Here is a 15068-nt window from a genome sequence, read left to right on the forward strand (position 1 = left end):
TATTCTTGCAAATGAGTCAGTAGGAAGAATTCAGATTTGTTGGCCTATGGTTGCTCTTCTGCTTAATAGAGGGAAAAACCTTAGATTTCACACCAAAGAGGTGGTTGCAAATGACATTCTGGCATCTGGATAAGCTCCTTAGTAGAGGGCACCCAGGGCACTCTCCTTAGGAAGATAGGAAGACTATCAGTCTCACATAACTACATTAATTTGTTTCTATCAAAGTGACACATATGTGCAAAAAGACTTAAACATAAAATATTCTAAAAATATAAGCCATAAAATACTAAGTTTCTCATAGAATTTTATTCAAAATTTCTCTGGAGTTTCTTACAGGTTTTAAAAAGGTATATTTTCTCCTACAAATTATACTCCTCCTTTATGGGCTCTTTCAGACTAAGCTTTCTTTTTCCTGTCTTTTCACCTATAGGTAATTCATTCTCATAGCTATTTTCTTATTCTTTTTAAATTTCAATTTTTTTGCTGATTAATTTTGGAAACTGAAGTTTGCAATTTTTCAGAACATTTTATTGCCTTTTGAGCATTTGTTTTTATTAGCATCTTCCAGTTTCACACATGAATATATTGTATTGCAATAATTTTTGTTTGCTTGCTCTCCTGTGAAGAACCATTCTGGCTCCATCTTGGCTTTGAAAGCCATATTATAGTAAAGATAAGTTTGGTTCATTCCTGTTTATGATTAAACCCCTCTTTTTCAAGGATTGGGATATGCTCCACCTATAGTAACCTTACCTACTATAGGTTTTGTACTGCATGTTTCTGGAATGGCAATCATGTATTTCAAAAGTAATTTATCTTGCAATTCTACCTATATTTCAAAAGGTTATGGGACCACTCATGACTACCTTGTTATGCCCATCTTACAACCATGTCTTTGTTTCAGTAAGGACTAACTAGTTTATTTACTGCAACTGTAAGCCCTGCCTATTTTGCCTGCCAAATCTCCCATTTAGAACCCCTTACTCTTGAGCCTCTTCCTCAACTCCAATGTTGGCCTCTTGAACCCCACCTTAGAAGGAAGCAGCCCCATGTTTACAAATACAAAAGCTTGCTTTAATTAATTGTTTACTTTAATTTGACTGTGGTGATTTGGGTTGGTGATCTTTCTCCTCCCATCTTTGGGATTAACACTTGCTCTTGTTTTGTAGGCTTGTGCTGCTTTGTTTTTGCTGTTTGTTTATGCACTTGATTTCTATATTGGAAGCTCTTCTTGATGATATTATGGTGTCAGTTTTAATGTTGTATTTAAGGCAGATTCAGAAATGGACTGATTCCTGTATGTCATTGATAGACCAACAGTGGAGAGTGATACAGCTCCAATCTCTTTAGAAAACAACCAAGTCATCTTATTAGTAGCTCTCAGATGCTATTGAGTGTCATCATCTAACCTTTTTGGTTGTTACTCTATAGTGTTCATTTTTCTATGCTGTTCATCAAGACAGTATAAGTTTTGTATACCAATGACTTCAGTACTGGAACCACAAGCTACATGTTGCTATTGTTTGGAGGTTATTCATGCCACTTAAGAACTAGAATTGGATATTATTTACTTTTATTTTAATTGCAATTTCAGTAGCTACAGCTGACTAAGCTGACGTATATTGACTGCACAGGTGTAGATACTGGAGGAAGATGGGACTGTTGAATTCCACTAGTTAGTTTACTGGACTTCCTTAAATCTTAGTTTACTTTAATATACTTCCCTAAGTGACTGCTGTGTCTGCTCCTTTCATGGTTGCACATACTCAAAGGATATCCCTCTTTTTTTCCTTGTAACTAGTCCTAGGATAAACATTAAAAAAAAAAAAAAGGATGTTGGACCTGCTAGTGTACCTATTCCGTATACAATCCAAAGTGTCAGCATTCCACCCCCAAGCAATATGGTGATAGACTGAAGATGCAGCTAGTTGGTAGTGTACTTGTATGCTCAGTATATGCATAAGCCCTGGGATCTATCACCAATACTACACAAAGAGTGTATGGAGTCTACACCAATACCCCAAGCACCCAAGTGTTAAAAGCAGTAGGATCAAAAGTTTAAGGTGCTCCTTGGCTAATGTGTTGGTTAATTTGAAAAAATACCAGATAAAACAAGAGAGTAAATGTTTGGGCTTCCAGATGGCTGGGTCCATCTGGAAGGAAGGCATGATATTTAAAGAATGGAGGCATCTAGTCACAGTGCATCCACACTCAGGAAGCAGAAGAGATAAATGTTGATACTAAATTAATTTATCCTATTCTTTGCAGTCCAGGCGTCATGCTATCTACGTTTAGGGTACCTCTTCCCTACTCAGTTAGCCTCACCAAGATTATCCTTGATTGACATTGTTTTGTTACAATTGACATTGTATTGTTAGTGTACATGCAATTCCACTGGCCTGTTGTCGGGGACCTAGAAGCTGCTTAGTTTATGACCTGCTACTATATCCTGGTGAGCCACGTATGTATGGTCCAATAAAAGAACCCAATGGCCATGTTAGCTCTCACTCTGTTTTCTGTATTCCTTCAATCTGTTTCCTGCATCCCATTTCTGCCTTCCTAGCTCTCTCTGTTCCCTGCCTGTCTGCATGTCTACATGTCCATTTGTCTACCTCTGTCTTTTTTTTCCAGGTCCTCACTCCTCTCCCCTCCCCCAATAAACCTCTTTTACACCAGATTTGTAGCATGTCGTAATTTCACAGGGGTACATCTTGGCATGGGCCCACCATGGATACCCCTTTACTGCATTATATTACATAGCAAACATACTCAGATTTTTCTACAAGGTAATTTTTAGGTCCTGACAAGTTGATAATGCAAACCTTTATAGCTACATAGTGAGTTCCAGGTCAACTCACGGGACTTGAGACACCTTGTCTCAAAAGCAAACCAAATAAAATAGAGTAGAGTAAAACACCTGACATATTACCAGTCCTAAGAACGTGTAAATCAGATTATTAATCTTTCTTAGCTTTCTCTCTTCCTCCTTGCTATGGTTGCATAAGTGTTCCATGTCCCAAAAGCTTAGGGCCTAGCCAAGTGTGTCAGTGAGAGGTAGTGGAACTAGGTGCAGTCTAGTGGAAGGATATCAGGACATTGGGAAAGAGACCTGATTTCTTCAGGTTTATTCCCTTTCATATTCTTTATGTGAAGTGAGCACTTTTCCTCTTGTACTACACAATCTCAGTACAGGAACAAAATCCCTAACCAGACATGGGTTAGAACCTGCAAAACTATGCAAAACTTATAAATTGTTTATCTCAACTATCTGTATAAATTACACAATGCTAACACAGTGCTTCTGTTTTATTCCCTTTTCTTTTGGTTCTGCATTTCCATGTACAGGGTTACAAATTTCTCATTACCATCCCATATGATTTTTAACTCTACTTTTTGTTCTCATTGATTTTTTTAGGTGATAATTTTAAAAAGTTTTAGAAATTTACTTATTCCCCATCTTATGAGAGTGTTGCTTAAGCTCCCAGTTTAAATCTTTGCACTTCAAAAAGGAATAATGCTTTGTTTTGTGACTATCTTCAGATATTCGGTTTTTAAAATTCTTCCACCCACCTTAGAAATCCAAACATTAAAATATTGAATAGCTTTATTCTTAAAACCTTGATCAATTAGCAAATTCAAAGGGATAGCTCAGATCTGTCCAGAATAATACTTTATAATTGACTAGGAAATTTTGGTTGATTATAGTGCTTTTATTTTCTTTAAAGAAGAATAAAAGAAATGATTGCAGTGTCTTCATGGACTATTTTATGAACAAAACTAGTTTCTTTTCTATTTTAGAGAACTCTATTTCAAAATTTTTACAATAGATACTAATAAGGCATATAGAATTTAGTCATTGGCCCCTTTAAAATAAGTATTTTCTGATTTATTTTACTAAGTTGTTTTCTATAATAAATACTGATTGTCACATTGCTTATAGTGTCTTGCAAAAAAAAACCATTTAAATCAAAGTAGAAGGATTTATTTTGAAAAATTTCAAATGCACAAATTTCATGTGTACTTGCTAGATTTTTTTATTATGTCTCTTTCTCTATGTGTGTGTGTGTGCGCATGTGTAGATGTGTATACTTACCATGGCACATATCAGAGAATAAGATGAAGAAATTAATTCTCTCCTTCCAACAAGGGATTCTGGGGCTCCAACTAGGTCATCATGCTTGAGAGCATCTGCATTTACTCCCTCCAGACAGCTGCCTATCTCCTTGTCAGAAACTTCAAATAATCAGTCTAGTCTGAAAAAATTTATATAATATACATGTATTATATATATATATATATATAAAACATAATATATATGTGTGTAAAACTGAAATCATTTCCAGTTGGTTTTATTTGCTCTATAGACCATATGAATTTAAGGGAAATCACTTTCCTCTTGTGTAGGATAAGAATAACATTGAAAGTCATTGTTGAATAATGGATAGGCATATAGCACATATGTACAGGGCAATTTTTCAAATGAGCTATCCTACATCAGGAGAAACTTTTGCTGAACAAATCTTGAACCAAGTGCTCGCATAACTCAGAAAACTTTCCAGGTTTAAAAGGATGATGTGCACATCTCCATGTTTCATGCTGTTTATGCATGCCCACACCTCATCCATTCAGTAATATACATTCAGCAATCGGTACCATATCTGTTCTAAGCACAGTGTGTTGAGGACAGTTTTGTATATGATATGTAAACATGTTTTTGTTAACATTCCAAGTTGAGGATTTTAGTTTGTCCATACCTGTTAAGTGTCTCATGTAGAGCATGATCATTGCCAGGTGAAATTAGCTGAATTCTGAGGACTTTGAAGGGTGTAAATGTGATAGTCTAGAGGAAGAAGCACAGCTGCTTGGAGGAGGACTGCTTGCAGCTGATCGTCCTGCTGCTGCATTTGTTGTTTGCTGATTTGCTGGTTACCTGGACTTCTGGTTGAATGATATTGGTTTTGCCCCTAAAAGAATCCCATGACCCACACCAGCTGGAAGTACCAGAAAGAACATTGCCCCTGTCCCCTCTAACTGTCTTTCCCTCCTACCTGATGTTGAGGGGGCAATTTGAAAGGGTGGTAGAAGCATTTAATAACTCTAAATAAAGTAGTTTTTTTGTTTTTTGTTTTTATCAAGGTCAACAACAGTGTTCATCCTTCCAAGGAACTTCTAGGCCCATTCATGAGTCTACATTTCCATGTATTCAATCAATGGTTAAAATGTTTGTCTGTAAATGAGAAAGCTAGACAGTCAGGAGAACTGGCATTGGCATTTCAGTGTCCTCCTGTAGACAAATTTATGAAATTCACATTGAAATGAAAATCTGTACTTTTTATAAAGTGATAGTTTATAGTCCATGCTGCACAGATTTTCTGCTTTCTGACATTGTTTTCTGCTATTTCATAGCTGTAGCCTTGGAAGCCCTTCTGACTACGACTGTAGATTGGAAACCTCATTGGTTTATGGTCCTCATTTAACATGCTTCTCATTGTTAGTGAACATAGTGAATAGCTTCTATGGAACTGTGAAAGAAATTGGGTAGATAAGATATTGTTAGTTGTATATTTCCTGGAAGAACCACATGAACCTGGCAACATCAATATCTTACTTAGGAATTTTGTATCCACTTTCCAAGCTCCTGAAGAGCCAGTTTGCATTTATCTTAAAGATAAGAACAATCTCATTGAAAAGACAAACTTGGTTTGTTCCTGAATATATTAAGACTCAAGGATTAGGTTTAATATATACAGTAGCCCAACCAATGCCTGGCTCAACCAAAGACCTACCCTATGAAAAAGTGCCAACCCCTGACACTATGTGCAAAACTCTGCTAAGCTTGCAGACAGGAACCTGACGGAGCTGTCTTCTGAGAAACTATACACAGTAGTGCCTCAAAACGAATGCTGAGATTCACACCCAAACATTAGGCGATGTTTAGGGAGACTTGTGGAAAATTAGGAGGAAAGAAAAAAGGACCCCCACCAGTAATCTTAACTACAAATGCTTCTGTATGGCATGCTCTAAGAATGGCAATCACATCTTTTTTTTTCTTTCCAAAAATTTGTTTATATCCATCTTGCAACCCTACCTTTATTTCAAAAGGCTATATGACCACCACTACTTTGTTATGTCCACCTTGCAAGCATGTCTTTGCTTCAGGAGAGAGTAACTTACTATGCTTATTTTTGCTGCTATAACCCTACCTATTTTGCCTGCCGAATTCCCCGTTTGGAAACTCCCTACCCCTGAGCTATAAAAGCTTCTTCCTCACATCCAATATTGATCTCTTGAACTCTGCCTTAAGGGGTAAACAGCCATGTGCACTACACACACAGACATAGCACACACACACACACACACACACACACACACACACACACACACACGCACAGATACACACAGAGCTTGCTTTAATTAATTTGACCATGATGATTTTTGTTGGTGGTCTTTTTCCTCCCATAACACCCCCAAGCCTTTGTTTATATAACTATAATCATCTAATTTATATTTTAAATGAAAATAATTTATTCAGATACGAATTTATTTTTGTCAGTATAAGATTCTTTTGTTTCTTTCCATATCAATACCAGAAATTATTTGAGACTGCACTTTGCTTTTTGTGTGTGTGTGTGTGACAAACATCCATTTTGTTCAGTTTTGAGCAACAATCAGTTTTACTGTCATTAAAGCAAACTGAAACATTAAGCTCTCTAAAAGGGCCCGATGGGAAATCATTGCGTTGTTCTCGCCAGTTCCTTTTCCTAAAGTTCTTCTGTGCGTTCTTTTATTCTCCTTGTTGATTTTTCTCCTCTTAGCTAAAAATAATATTACTGTTACCTATAAGCTTTTTCTTTCTGTAGCTTTTGTAAAACTGAAATTTAGAAACTTTTCAAAATAATTCTGAATAGGCTATGGATGTATACTTTTGTCTGTATATTAACTACATATTTCCATATACATCTTATGTTTTTAAAGGATAAATACAAATTGAATTTGTTTGCTTTCACTAAGAATTTATTTCCTTCTATCATAAATAAATAAAAAATAGAACGCCATACAAAAATCTCCACAATTCAAGTTTCCTTGCCGAACCTGAAAAATAAAATTGATCTCTCATTCTCTCTCTTCCCTTGAATTTGTCTATAATTTTCTGTTCTTTCTACATTCTTTAAATTTCTTGTTGGAATAGAATAGAATGTCTCCTTGTTTCTAGAATTGTCTTGAACAACTGCCATTTAATTCTTATAAATTATCTAGTTTCAGGAACATTGCTTGTTCCATTTAACAACTACCATGCAGTGTGAATTGTAGGACTTCAGTCGGTGTGAGGGGGGGGGTAGTGTCATATTATAACAGTATGTGTAAGTTTTCCCATCAGGGAAATATATTAAGCTTCATTAACTGGGTCATAAATTATAACCAGCTGATTAGGCTCTTAACTAAACCAATTTGAAAAGCAAGTCTTATTTAAATGAACAGCTTTGGCTGTATATCCATGTTTTTTTTTTTTTTTAATGTCATTTTGTTACCATTTTAAGATTCTTGCTCTACAATGATACCTGGAAAATACTGGGAAAATCTGTCATAGCTATGAAATAAAAGAAAGATTTCTAATTACTCAAAATTAATTACTCAAAAGATGGGAACCTTTTTAGACTAAGCTGGATACTTTCAAGTATACAATTGTAGGTAGAAATCACAGCAATTCTAAAGCTGCACTCTTCCCGCCCCCATCATTGTCCTTGAGATTTTTTTTTTTTTTTTTTGAGACAGGGTTTTTCTCTGTGTAGCCTTGGCTATCCTGGAATTCACCATGCAGAGTAGGCTGACCTTGAACTCACAGAAATCCATTTGCCTCTGTCTCCCAAAGTGATGGGATAACAGGTGTGTGCCACCATGCCCTGCTATCCTTGAGAATTCTTTTCACTTTCAAAGAGAAGAAGGAACTGGGAAAAGAATAAATGCTGAGGTAGGCTTGAACTTGCTGTAGCATACCTTCCACTCAATGACAGCATCATTTCTAAAAAAAGAGAAAAGCATAAGATTGGTGGAGGTGTTTCTTCTGACTATGTCATAAGCAGTGTAAGGTCTGTGAACAAAAAGTTCTGGACTCCAGAATACTTGAGAACTTTTATTGTTACAAGGCTCCCCAGCTGTTTAAGTTGAATAGTGGGGTTAGTGACTTGTTGATCTCTTTCCTTTTTGATTTTATCTATCCTTTTAATATTGTTACAAAACTACTGAAATATTGGCCAACGTCTTCCAACTCAAATGATGTCTTGTTTTAAGTGCTAGACTACAATACAGAGGTTCCTAAGATAACTGGTTTCTCTGTGTCATCCATTTCTTTTCACAGAAAATGAGAGAGAGTGCACCCTTGTGTGCTTTACTTTACTGTGTGCTTTCATGACACTCCAGGTAAAAATTTTAAATTGCTAATTTTATTAATAGAATGATTTCTTTGTGTTACAAAATTACTCAGATATCCAAATCAATCTTATCAGAAAATACTAAATTCAAAATGAGCAGAAAACCACTGCAGAATTAAGCATTGGAGGATAAAGTATGAAGTGTACTAGTGATTTCAGAATGATCACCCAAGGACCTCTATGTCTATCTTTTTCTTCGTCCAGATTGTGTCGGTAGGTGATGTCAATCCTCTTTAAGGATTTTACCTACATTTATTCTACTTAAGCCCATTTAGTGAGATGTGATTCTGTGAAAACCAATCATTTCCCTGAGTGAGCAGAGTGCTGTGGTTTTTTGGATTTCTTAGAACATGCTATTGAAGATGGAGAGCGATGCTGGAGATTAGCCTATTGCTATTTCTAGAGGAAGCCCAGCAATCAGTGTGCATTTGCAGTAAGTATTCTACTGTCTTCAAATTTATTTTCATTTCTTTTAAATTATTATTTTTTTTACCCTTATATCTGTGTGTGAATATATTCAGGTGAGCGCCATGCACACTGAGGCCAGAGGCATTTGAAACACCCAAAGCTGGAGTTACAGGGAGTTGTAAACTGTTGTACATGGATGTTGGGAGCCAAACTTGGGTCATCTGTAAGAGTAGTACATGATTTTAACCACGAAGCCATGTCTTCAGCCTCTGCTATCCCATTTTATAAGTGAAAAATAGGGCTTGAAGAATGAAGCAGGGAAATGAGTGAAGGTGAAACTGCATTTTCAAGGCACCTGCAATGATTGTCCAATACAGGGCTTTATGGTACTTGGAACTCCGAAGAATGAAGCACACACCTACACACACACACACACACACACACATACACACACTGGCTCTGCCCACTGTCTGTGAATATTGGTAGAAATTCTTTGCAAATTATTTTTCAAAGTTTTAGTTCTTTTAGGACAAACATATGGTTTAATGTTTTTGACGAGAGGAAGTACAATAATTTTTAACATTATAAACTACTTCAATATTTAATAAACCATGAATTTTACTTGTGATAACAAGTAAGCAGTTTTTGATTTTGTACTTTGACTCCTCTGGGCTACATATATATGTTTATATAGTTAAATTTTATAATATATACAATTACATATAATTTATATTGTTAAGCACATGTCTACCATTATCATTATTCCCAATAGTTAATAACAGAATCCACTTCTGCAAGAGGTCATGAGTTTCTATTGCATCTTCATTATAAGTCGTGACCAGAAGAATTGAATGACATTGTGAAATGGCCCAGAATTCAATTGATTGAAAAGTATAAAAATATTTTTGAGACAAGTCAAAGTAGAGGAAAAACCACACGTTAAACTTGGCTTGTTTTTTTTTATTTTTCCATTTTTTTTTTCTGTTAGACACCATGCTTATGACATAGTTTCTATCTCAGGGATGGTTGAAGGGCCCAGGTTGCACACTATCAGGCTGCCTTTGTCACCCTTACCACGTCTTTTCCTTGTTGACTTCAGTGGATTTTCTCATATCAACTTCTTCTATTGTTTATTTTTTCACAAGAACCACTGGGCCACTGTCCCAGGCTTGGAGGCCATGGCACCCAGGACATCCTTTGGAGCAGGGACAGGGGTAGGAGTATGCTTCTTCTGCAGCAGCACAAAACCTGGTAGATTCAGTATAGATACCTGTGTGGGAATCAGTATCTATTACCTGGCTCTTTTTCTAGTCCTTGTCTGCTTTCTTCTTCTCTTCTTCCTTTTCTTCCTCCTCCTTCTTCTCTTCCTTCTCCTCCTCTTCCTTGACCTCCTTTTCCTCTTCTTTTTCCATTCTCTCTCTCTGTCTTTCTGTCTATCTCCCTCTCCCTCCCTTGTATTTGTGCATTGTAATCTTTGTTTAGAGTGTGCTTCTAGAAGCCAGGTCTAGGATAGAATTGTTTCAAATTAAAAGCACACAGACTACATTATTAGCCAACTCTACTCTATTCCGATCACTATGTCTTTTCAAACAAAGGAAGTCCAAAGAACCAGAGAAAATGTGAATAACTAAATGAATTAGTGGATCAGGTGTGATCCATTACATAGGAAAATGGATGGCTTTAATTTTGAAGAAAACAATTCTGATCATTGTGCTAATGAACCTGCCCTATCCTGCAGAAGACCTCTGTGTCATCAGGACCAGAGAAAGCTTCTTCTCTGCTGTCTCCATGCAGGCACACCCATTTTATTTCATGTCCAGTCTGCTGAAGGTTCAGGTGTACTACTGAAAACATGTATAGACAGCAAATATCAGTCAGTATGGTCTTCGCATCAATAGAAAGTTTTCAGTAAGACTCAGCACTGACCCTGCCCAGGCCCTGACACCTTTCTCCTTTAAATGACTTTCCTGTCTTTCTCCCTATTTCTAGGACTACTGTACTTTCAGTTCTCTCATTTCATGGCCAATTACCTTAGACAGTCTTTTTCCAAATTGTTCAAGTAATTTTAAAGGGACCTAAGATCTTTGCAAGTGTTCAAAGTGCATTATATATAATGTATGCACCCGTGTGTGCACACAGGTATGTTCATGCTTGGAGTAGGGAAGAGTTGTACATAAAAAGATTTACTAAACATAATAAGAGCAAGACAGACCAAAGACCCCTGAAACATTGCATATACTTTCTTCATATTCTCTTGTTCAAACACCTTAGTAGAGGAAACTTATCAATTACAGAACTTTGTTCAGGAAGGACAGAAACATTTACATTTCAGAAGTTGCTTTGGATGCAAGGGCCTGATTTAAGGTGATGTGTGAAATTTAGAAATCAAAGACAAGACTTGTCTTGGAAGTAAGGTTAAAGATTAGAGGACAGAAACATTTTAAAGAACAGTTAATGGAGATAGAAGATGATGATATTTAGTCCTCCTGCCTCACTACTAATACACCAGTTGTAAGAGGCTTCTCTCAAAAGCAAGTGAATTGAATTGAATAGGACTGGTTGATAGTGGCCAGAAAACAAGTGACAATGGATAACAGCTTTTCAGTAGCAGGAGAAGGGCATGGGTGACTGTAAGCTATTATCCCTTATGGATGCCAATGCACAGGGACATACTGAAGTAATACAAGGGTCAAGTCTCAAAAGGTCAGAAGCTGTCTGTGTGTGTGCTCTTTCAGCCCTGGCTGCCCCTTAGTGAGACAGGGAGTAGAGCACACTAAGAAAATAGCCTGCCTTTAGATCAGTCTTTCATTTGATTTAGATCAATGTATGGGTTTATGTTTTAGAATGCTTTCCTGGTGGAAGTTTTGTGCTTTGATTGACAGATGTTAGCTGCTTTTGCATTATAAGAAAAAAAATTGACTAGTCTTTATTCTCAAAGTTACCTGTTGCTGGGATTTGAATCTTAAGATAGAAGTCACAATTTCATTCATATTTAAAGGATTTGATTTGAGAACAGAAATTTTAGCTAACAAAAGCTTCTCTACAGATATATTCTTTTAACTTTTCTTTTACAAAGAGCCAAAAATTACACAAGATAATCAACCATTGTTGCTATGAGGACAGGATTACTAGGGAAGATGTTCTCTGAGAAAATATAAGTATGTTAAAAAGATCAAAACAGAAGAGAATAATATAATGCCCATTGATTCACTGCCAACTGAAGCTATAGATAACTTGTTTTCTTGGGATTTGTTTATAATTTTAAAATATGTATTTTTTAAATTAGAACACTGAATCATATTAAGTAGAAGGTCTCTAGATTTGAATAAAATGATGTGGTAAAGAATGGTATCTTTACAATTTGAAAAGAATCTTTAAAAATTTTATAGGAAATGATGGAAGTAGAAACTAGAGTATATGATGTGGCTCAGATAGTAAAGGTTCTTGCTGTCAGTCTTGAGCATCTGAGCTTGATTCCCAGGACTCAGAAGATGGAAGTAGAGAATGGACTCCTGTAAGTTATTTTCTGACTTTTCCATGTTTTTCTGTTTGTTTTATTTTTTGAGACAGGGTTTCTCTGTGTAGTCATGCCTGTTCTGGAACTCATTCTGTAGACCAGGCTGGCCTGGAACTCACAGAGATATGCCTGCCTCTGCCTCCTGAGTGCTGGGATTAAATGTGTGCATCACCGCCACCTGACATTCTCTGACTTTTATGTGCATAGCGCGCGCGCACACACACACACACACACACACACACACACACACACACATGAACCAGGTTAAGAAAAACTTTTCTAAAAAGAGTGGAAATCAGTAGGGTATCTTCATAGTGGTTTGATTTGCTTAGAAAATTCAAGAAAAATATTAGAATTACAAGAGATAATTACAACAACATGTTCTATGCCAAAACTATAATAATTAACTCTGACAAATATACTATTACCGAATCCCTATAAAATACCTATATAATAACTATAGTTATAGTCACATAATCTTATCTCTTTTATAAATAATCAGACTTAAATGGATAGATACTTTACCTGTCACCATTAGCAATTAGACAATATATGAAGAGTATCAGGCTTTAGCAGCTGCTGAGTATGAATATCAATATCAAAAGAGATGAAAATTCCCAAATTTGGTTGATCTAGGATGGAAACTTCTAATAAGAAATGTGATAGAAGGATAGTGTAGCAGTCAACAAATGAGGCCATGGTTTCTGGGAGGGATATTATGAAGGAATTAGAAATACAAAAGACACTCTGTGTGAACTTTCAGACAGAGAGAAATGGGGTGAATGATATGAACAAATGATTTAAGATCCTGAAGGCAGGCAGTTCCTGATAAACCAAGGTCAGGATGTGACTGTAGTGTAGGTTAACAACATTAAAGCTATCATGTGTGTCTTAAATGAGGCAATTAAGATTCTCCATAACTTAATTTGTGCTCATATTACATTCAATATAGCTGGATTATAAAGTTGCTAATCATTATGATATTTAATCAAGTAATAAATACATTAAATAGTCTTCTGGAAAAATGATTTTAGAAATTTTTTTCCAACAAACTAATAACCTTTCAGTCACTTTTTTTCTCACCCAAGAGGAATTAATAGAAGAATGAATTGCGTTATTTTTTTTCCTTAGGTAAAAAAATTCAAACACCGTAAAATACCTTTGTTTACTGAAGCAAAGCATAACTAACCAAGAGAAGTAAACAGTCTCAGTCTCTGTGATTCATAACAGAGAGGAACCTTATGGAATGTTTTTTTTTTTTCCTCAGACATATTTTCTGATAAGCCATGTCTAGTATAGGTTATTAAAATATTGTATAATATTTTAAAATATACATTTAAAAATGTACTGGTGATGAGATTAAGTGGAATGGTTTCATTTGAGTTCCTCCTTGGTTAGGCACAGGAAGACTTTTAGATCCAGGTGGGTAGCTCACCATGGTGGCTCTCTTGTGCCATTTTATTCTCATCACCAAATGGAAAGGGGGGAGGGGAAAGGAGTAATCACTTTTTTTCTACTTTGTTAATTTTAATTATCTCAAACTTAGTAGTTTTCAGTAATTCCTTAGAATAAAGATGAAAGCAACATAAATGGTTTAGTATTTGGGGTGTTCATAGGATTTCATTATAAACTCTTTTTGGCTTTTAAAATAAAATATATGTTTACAAATACATATTTCCATGCATAAATAATGTGTAATATTATGTAAACACTATGCATTTATCCTTAAGAAATCGAGCATGACCTTTTAAAAGACGAGTGCCCAACTCTTTGGGTACTCTGGACTGCATTAGATGAAGATAAAAGCTGGTGAAAAAATAAAATGGTGTATGTATCCATCACCACATATTAAAAAAATAAACAAAAAAAATACAAGAACAACAAAAAACTTTCATAATAATCCTACTTATTCAGTGCTCATTTGGAGAATCTTTTAAGATTGTTAAACACATTTGTAAGTATTAATAAAAAACATGAAAAGCATGAATATATCTAGATAATAAAAATTAATTTTTTATAAAAATAAAAAGGTGATTAACAGGAAGTTAATGGGCTATTTGATTTAGTCTTTGAGAAACTAAGGCAGCAATCTTTTTTTTTTTCAATTCAATTTATTTTTAATAATTTATTTACTTTACCTCCTGCCCTCATCTCTTCCTGGTCCCAACCTCCTTCCTTCTTCTCCTCATTCCCCTCCCCTACTCCTCAGAAAGGGGGAGCCTTCCCTTTCTCCCCTACCATCTGACCTCAGCCTATCAAGTCTCATTAAGACTGCTTATATCCTCTTACTCTGTGACCTGGCAATCCCCCCCACCCCCACCAGCAGGGGGTAGTGATCAAAAAGCAGGAAACAGAATGCATGTCAGAGAGAGCCCCTTCTCTCCTTACTAGGAAACTCACATGGAGATTGAGTGCCTATGGACTACATCTGAGCAGTGGGTCTAAGTCCTCTTTATGAAAGGTCTTTGGTTGGCTCATCAGTCTCTGCAGGCCCCATGGGCCCAGATTTGTTGCCCTTGTTGGTCTTCGTGAGGCTCCTGTCTGCTCTGGGTCTTTCTATCCCCCCACTTTTTCCTACAACTCCCTAAGACTCACAGTCATACTTTGGGAGGAGATCAGCAATGTCTCTTTGCTTAGATTGCACAGTGATTCTCAATGAGTTCTCAAGGTTCCCATCAAATATTCTGGATCTAATTTTATTGATCATAGTTCAT

At 36.1% G+C, this 15068-nt stretch overlaps 1 protein-coding gene across 4 annotated transcripts in view; it reads left to right on the forward strand.

The window, feature by feature from the left end:
* Positions 1–15068, forward strand: part of Znf385d (zinc finger protein 385D) — a 416968-nt gene that overhangs the window by 175756 nt on the left and 226144 nt on the right. The window contains exon 1 of one of the 4 annotated variants that reach the window (XM_055599065.1): positions 8800–8862. The exons of the other annotated variants lie outside the window; for them this stretch is intronic. The gene's annotated coding sequence lies outside the window, so the exon portion shown is untranslated. Of the gene's footprint in view, positions 1–8799; positions 8863–15068 lie in introns of those variants that run through there. 4 annotated transcript variants of the gene reach the window in all.

Source organism: Psammomys obesus, unplaced genomic scaffold, assembly GCF_907164565.1.
Source record: "Psammomys obesus unplaced genomic scaffold, mPsaObe1.curated_primary_1811, whole genome shotgun sequence".
In the NCBI taxonomy this organism is placed as follows: Eukaryota; Metazoa; Chordata; class Mammalia; order Rodentia; family Muridae; genus Psammomys; species Psammomys obesus.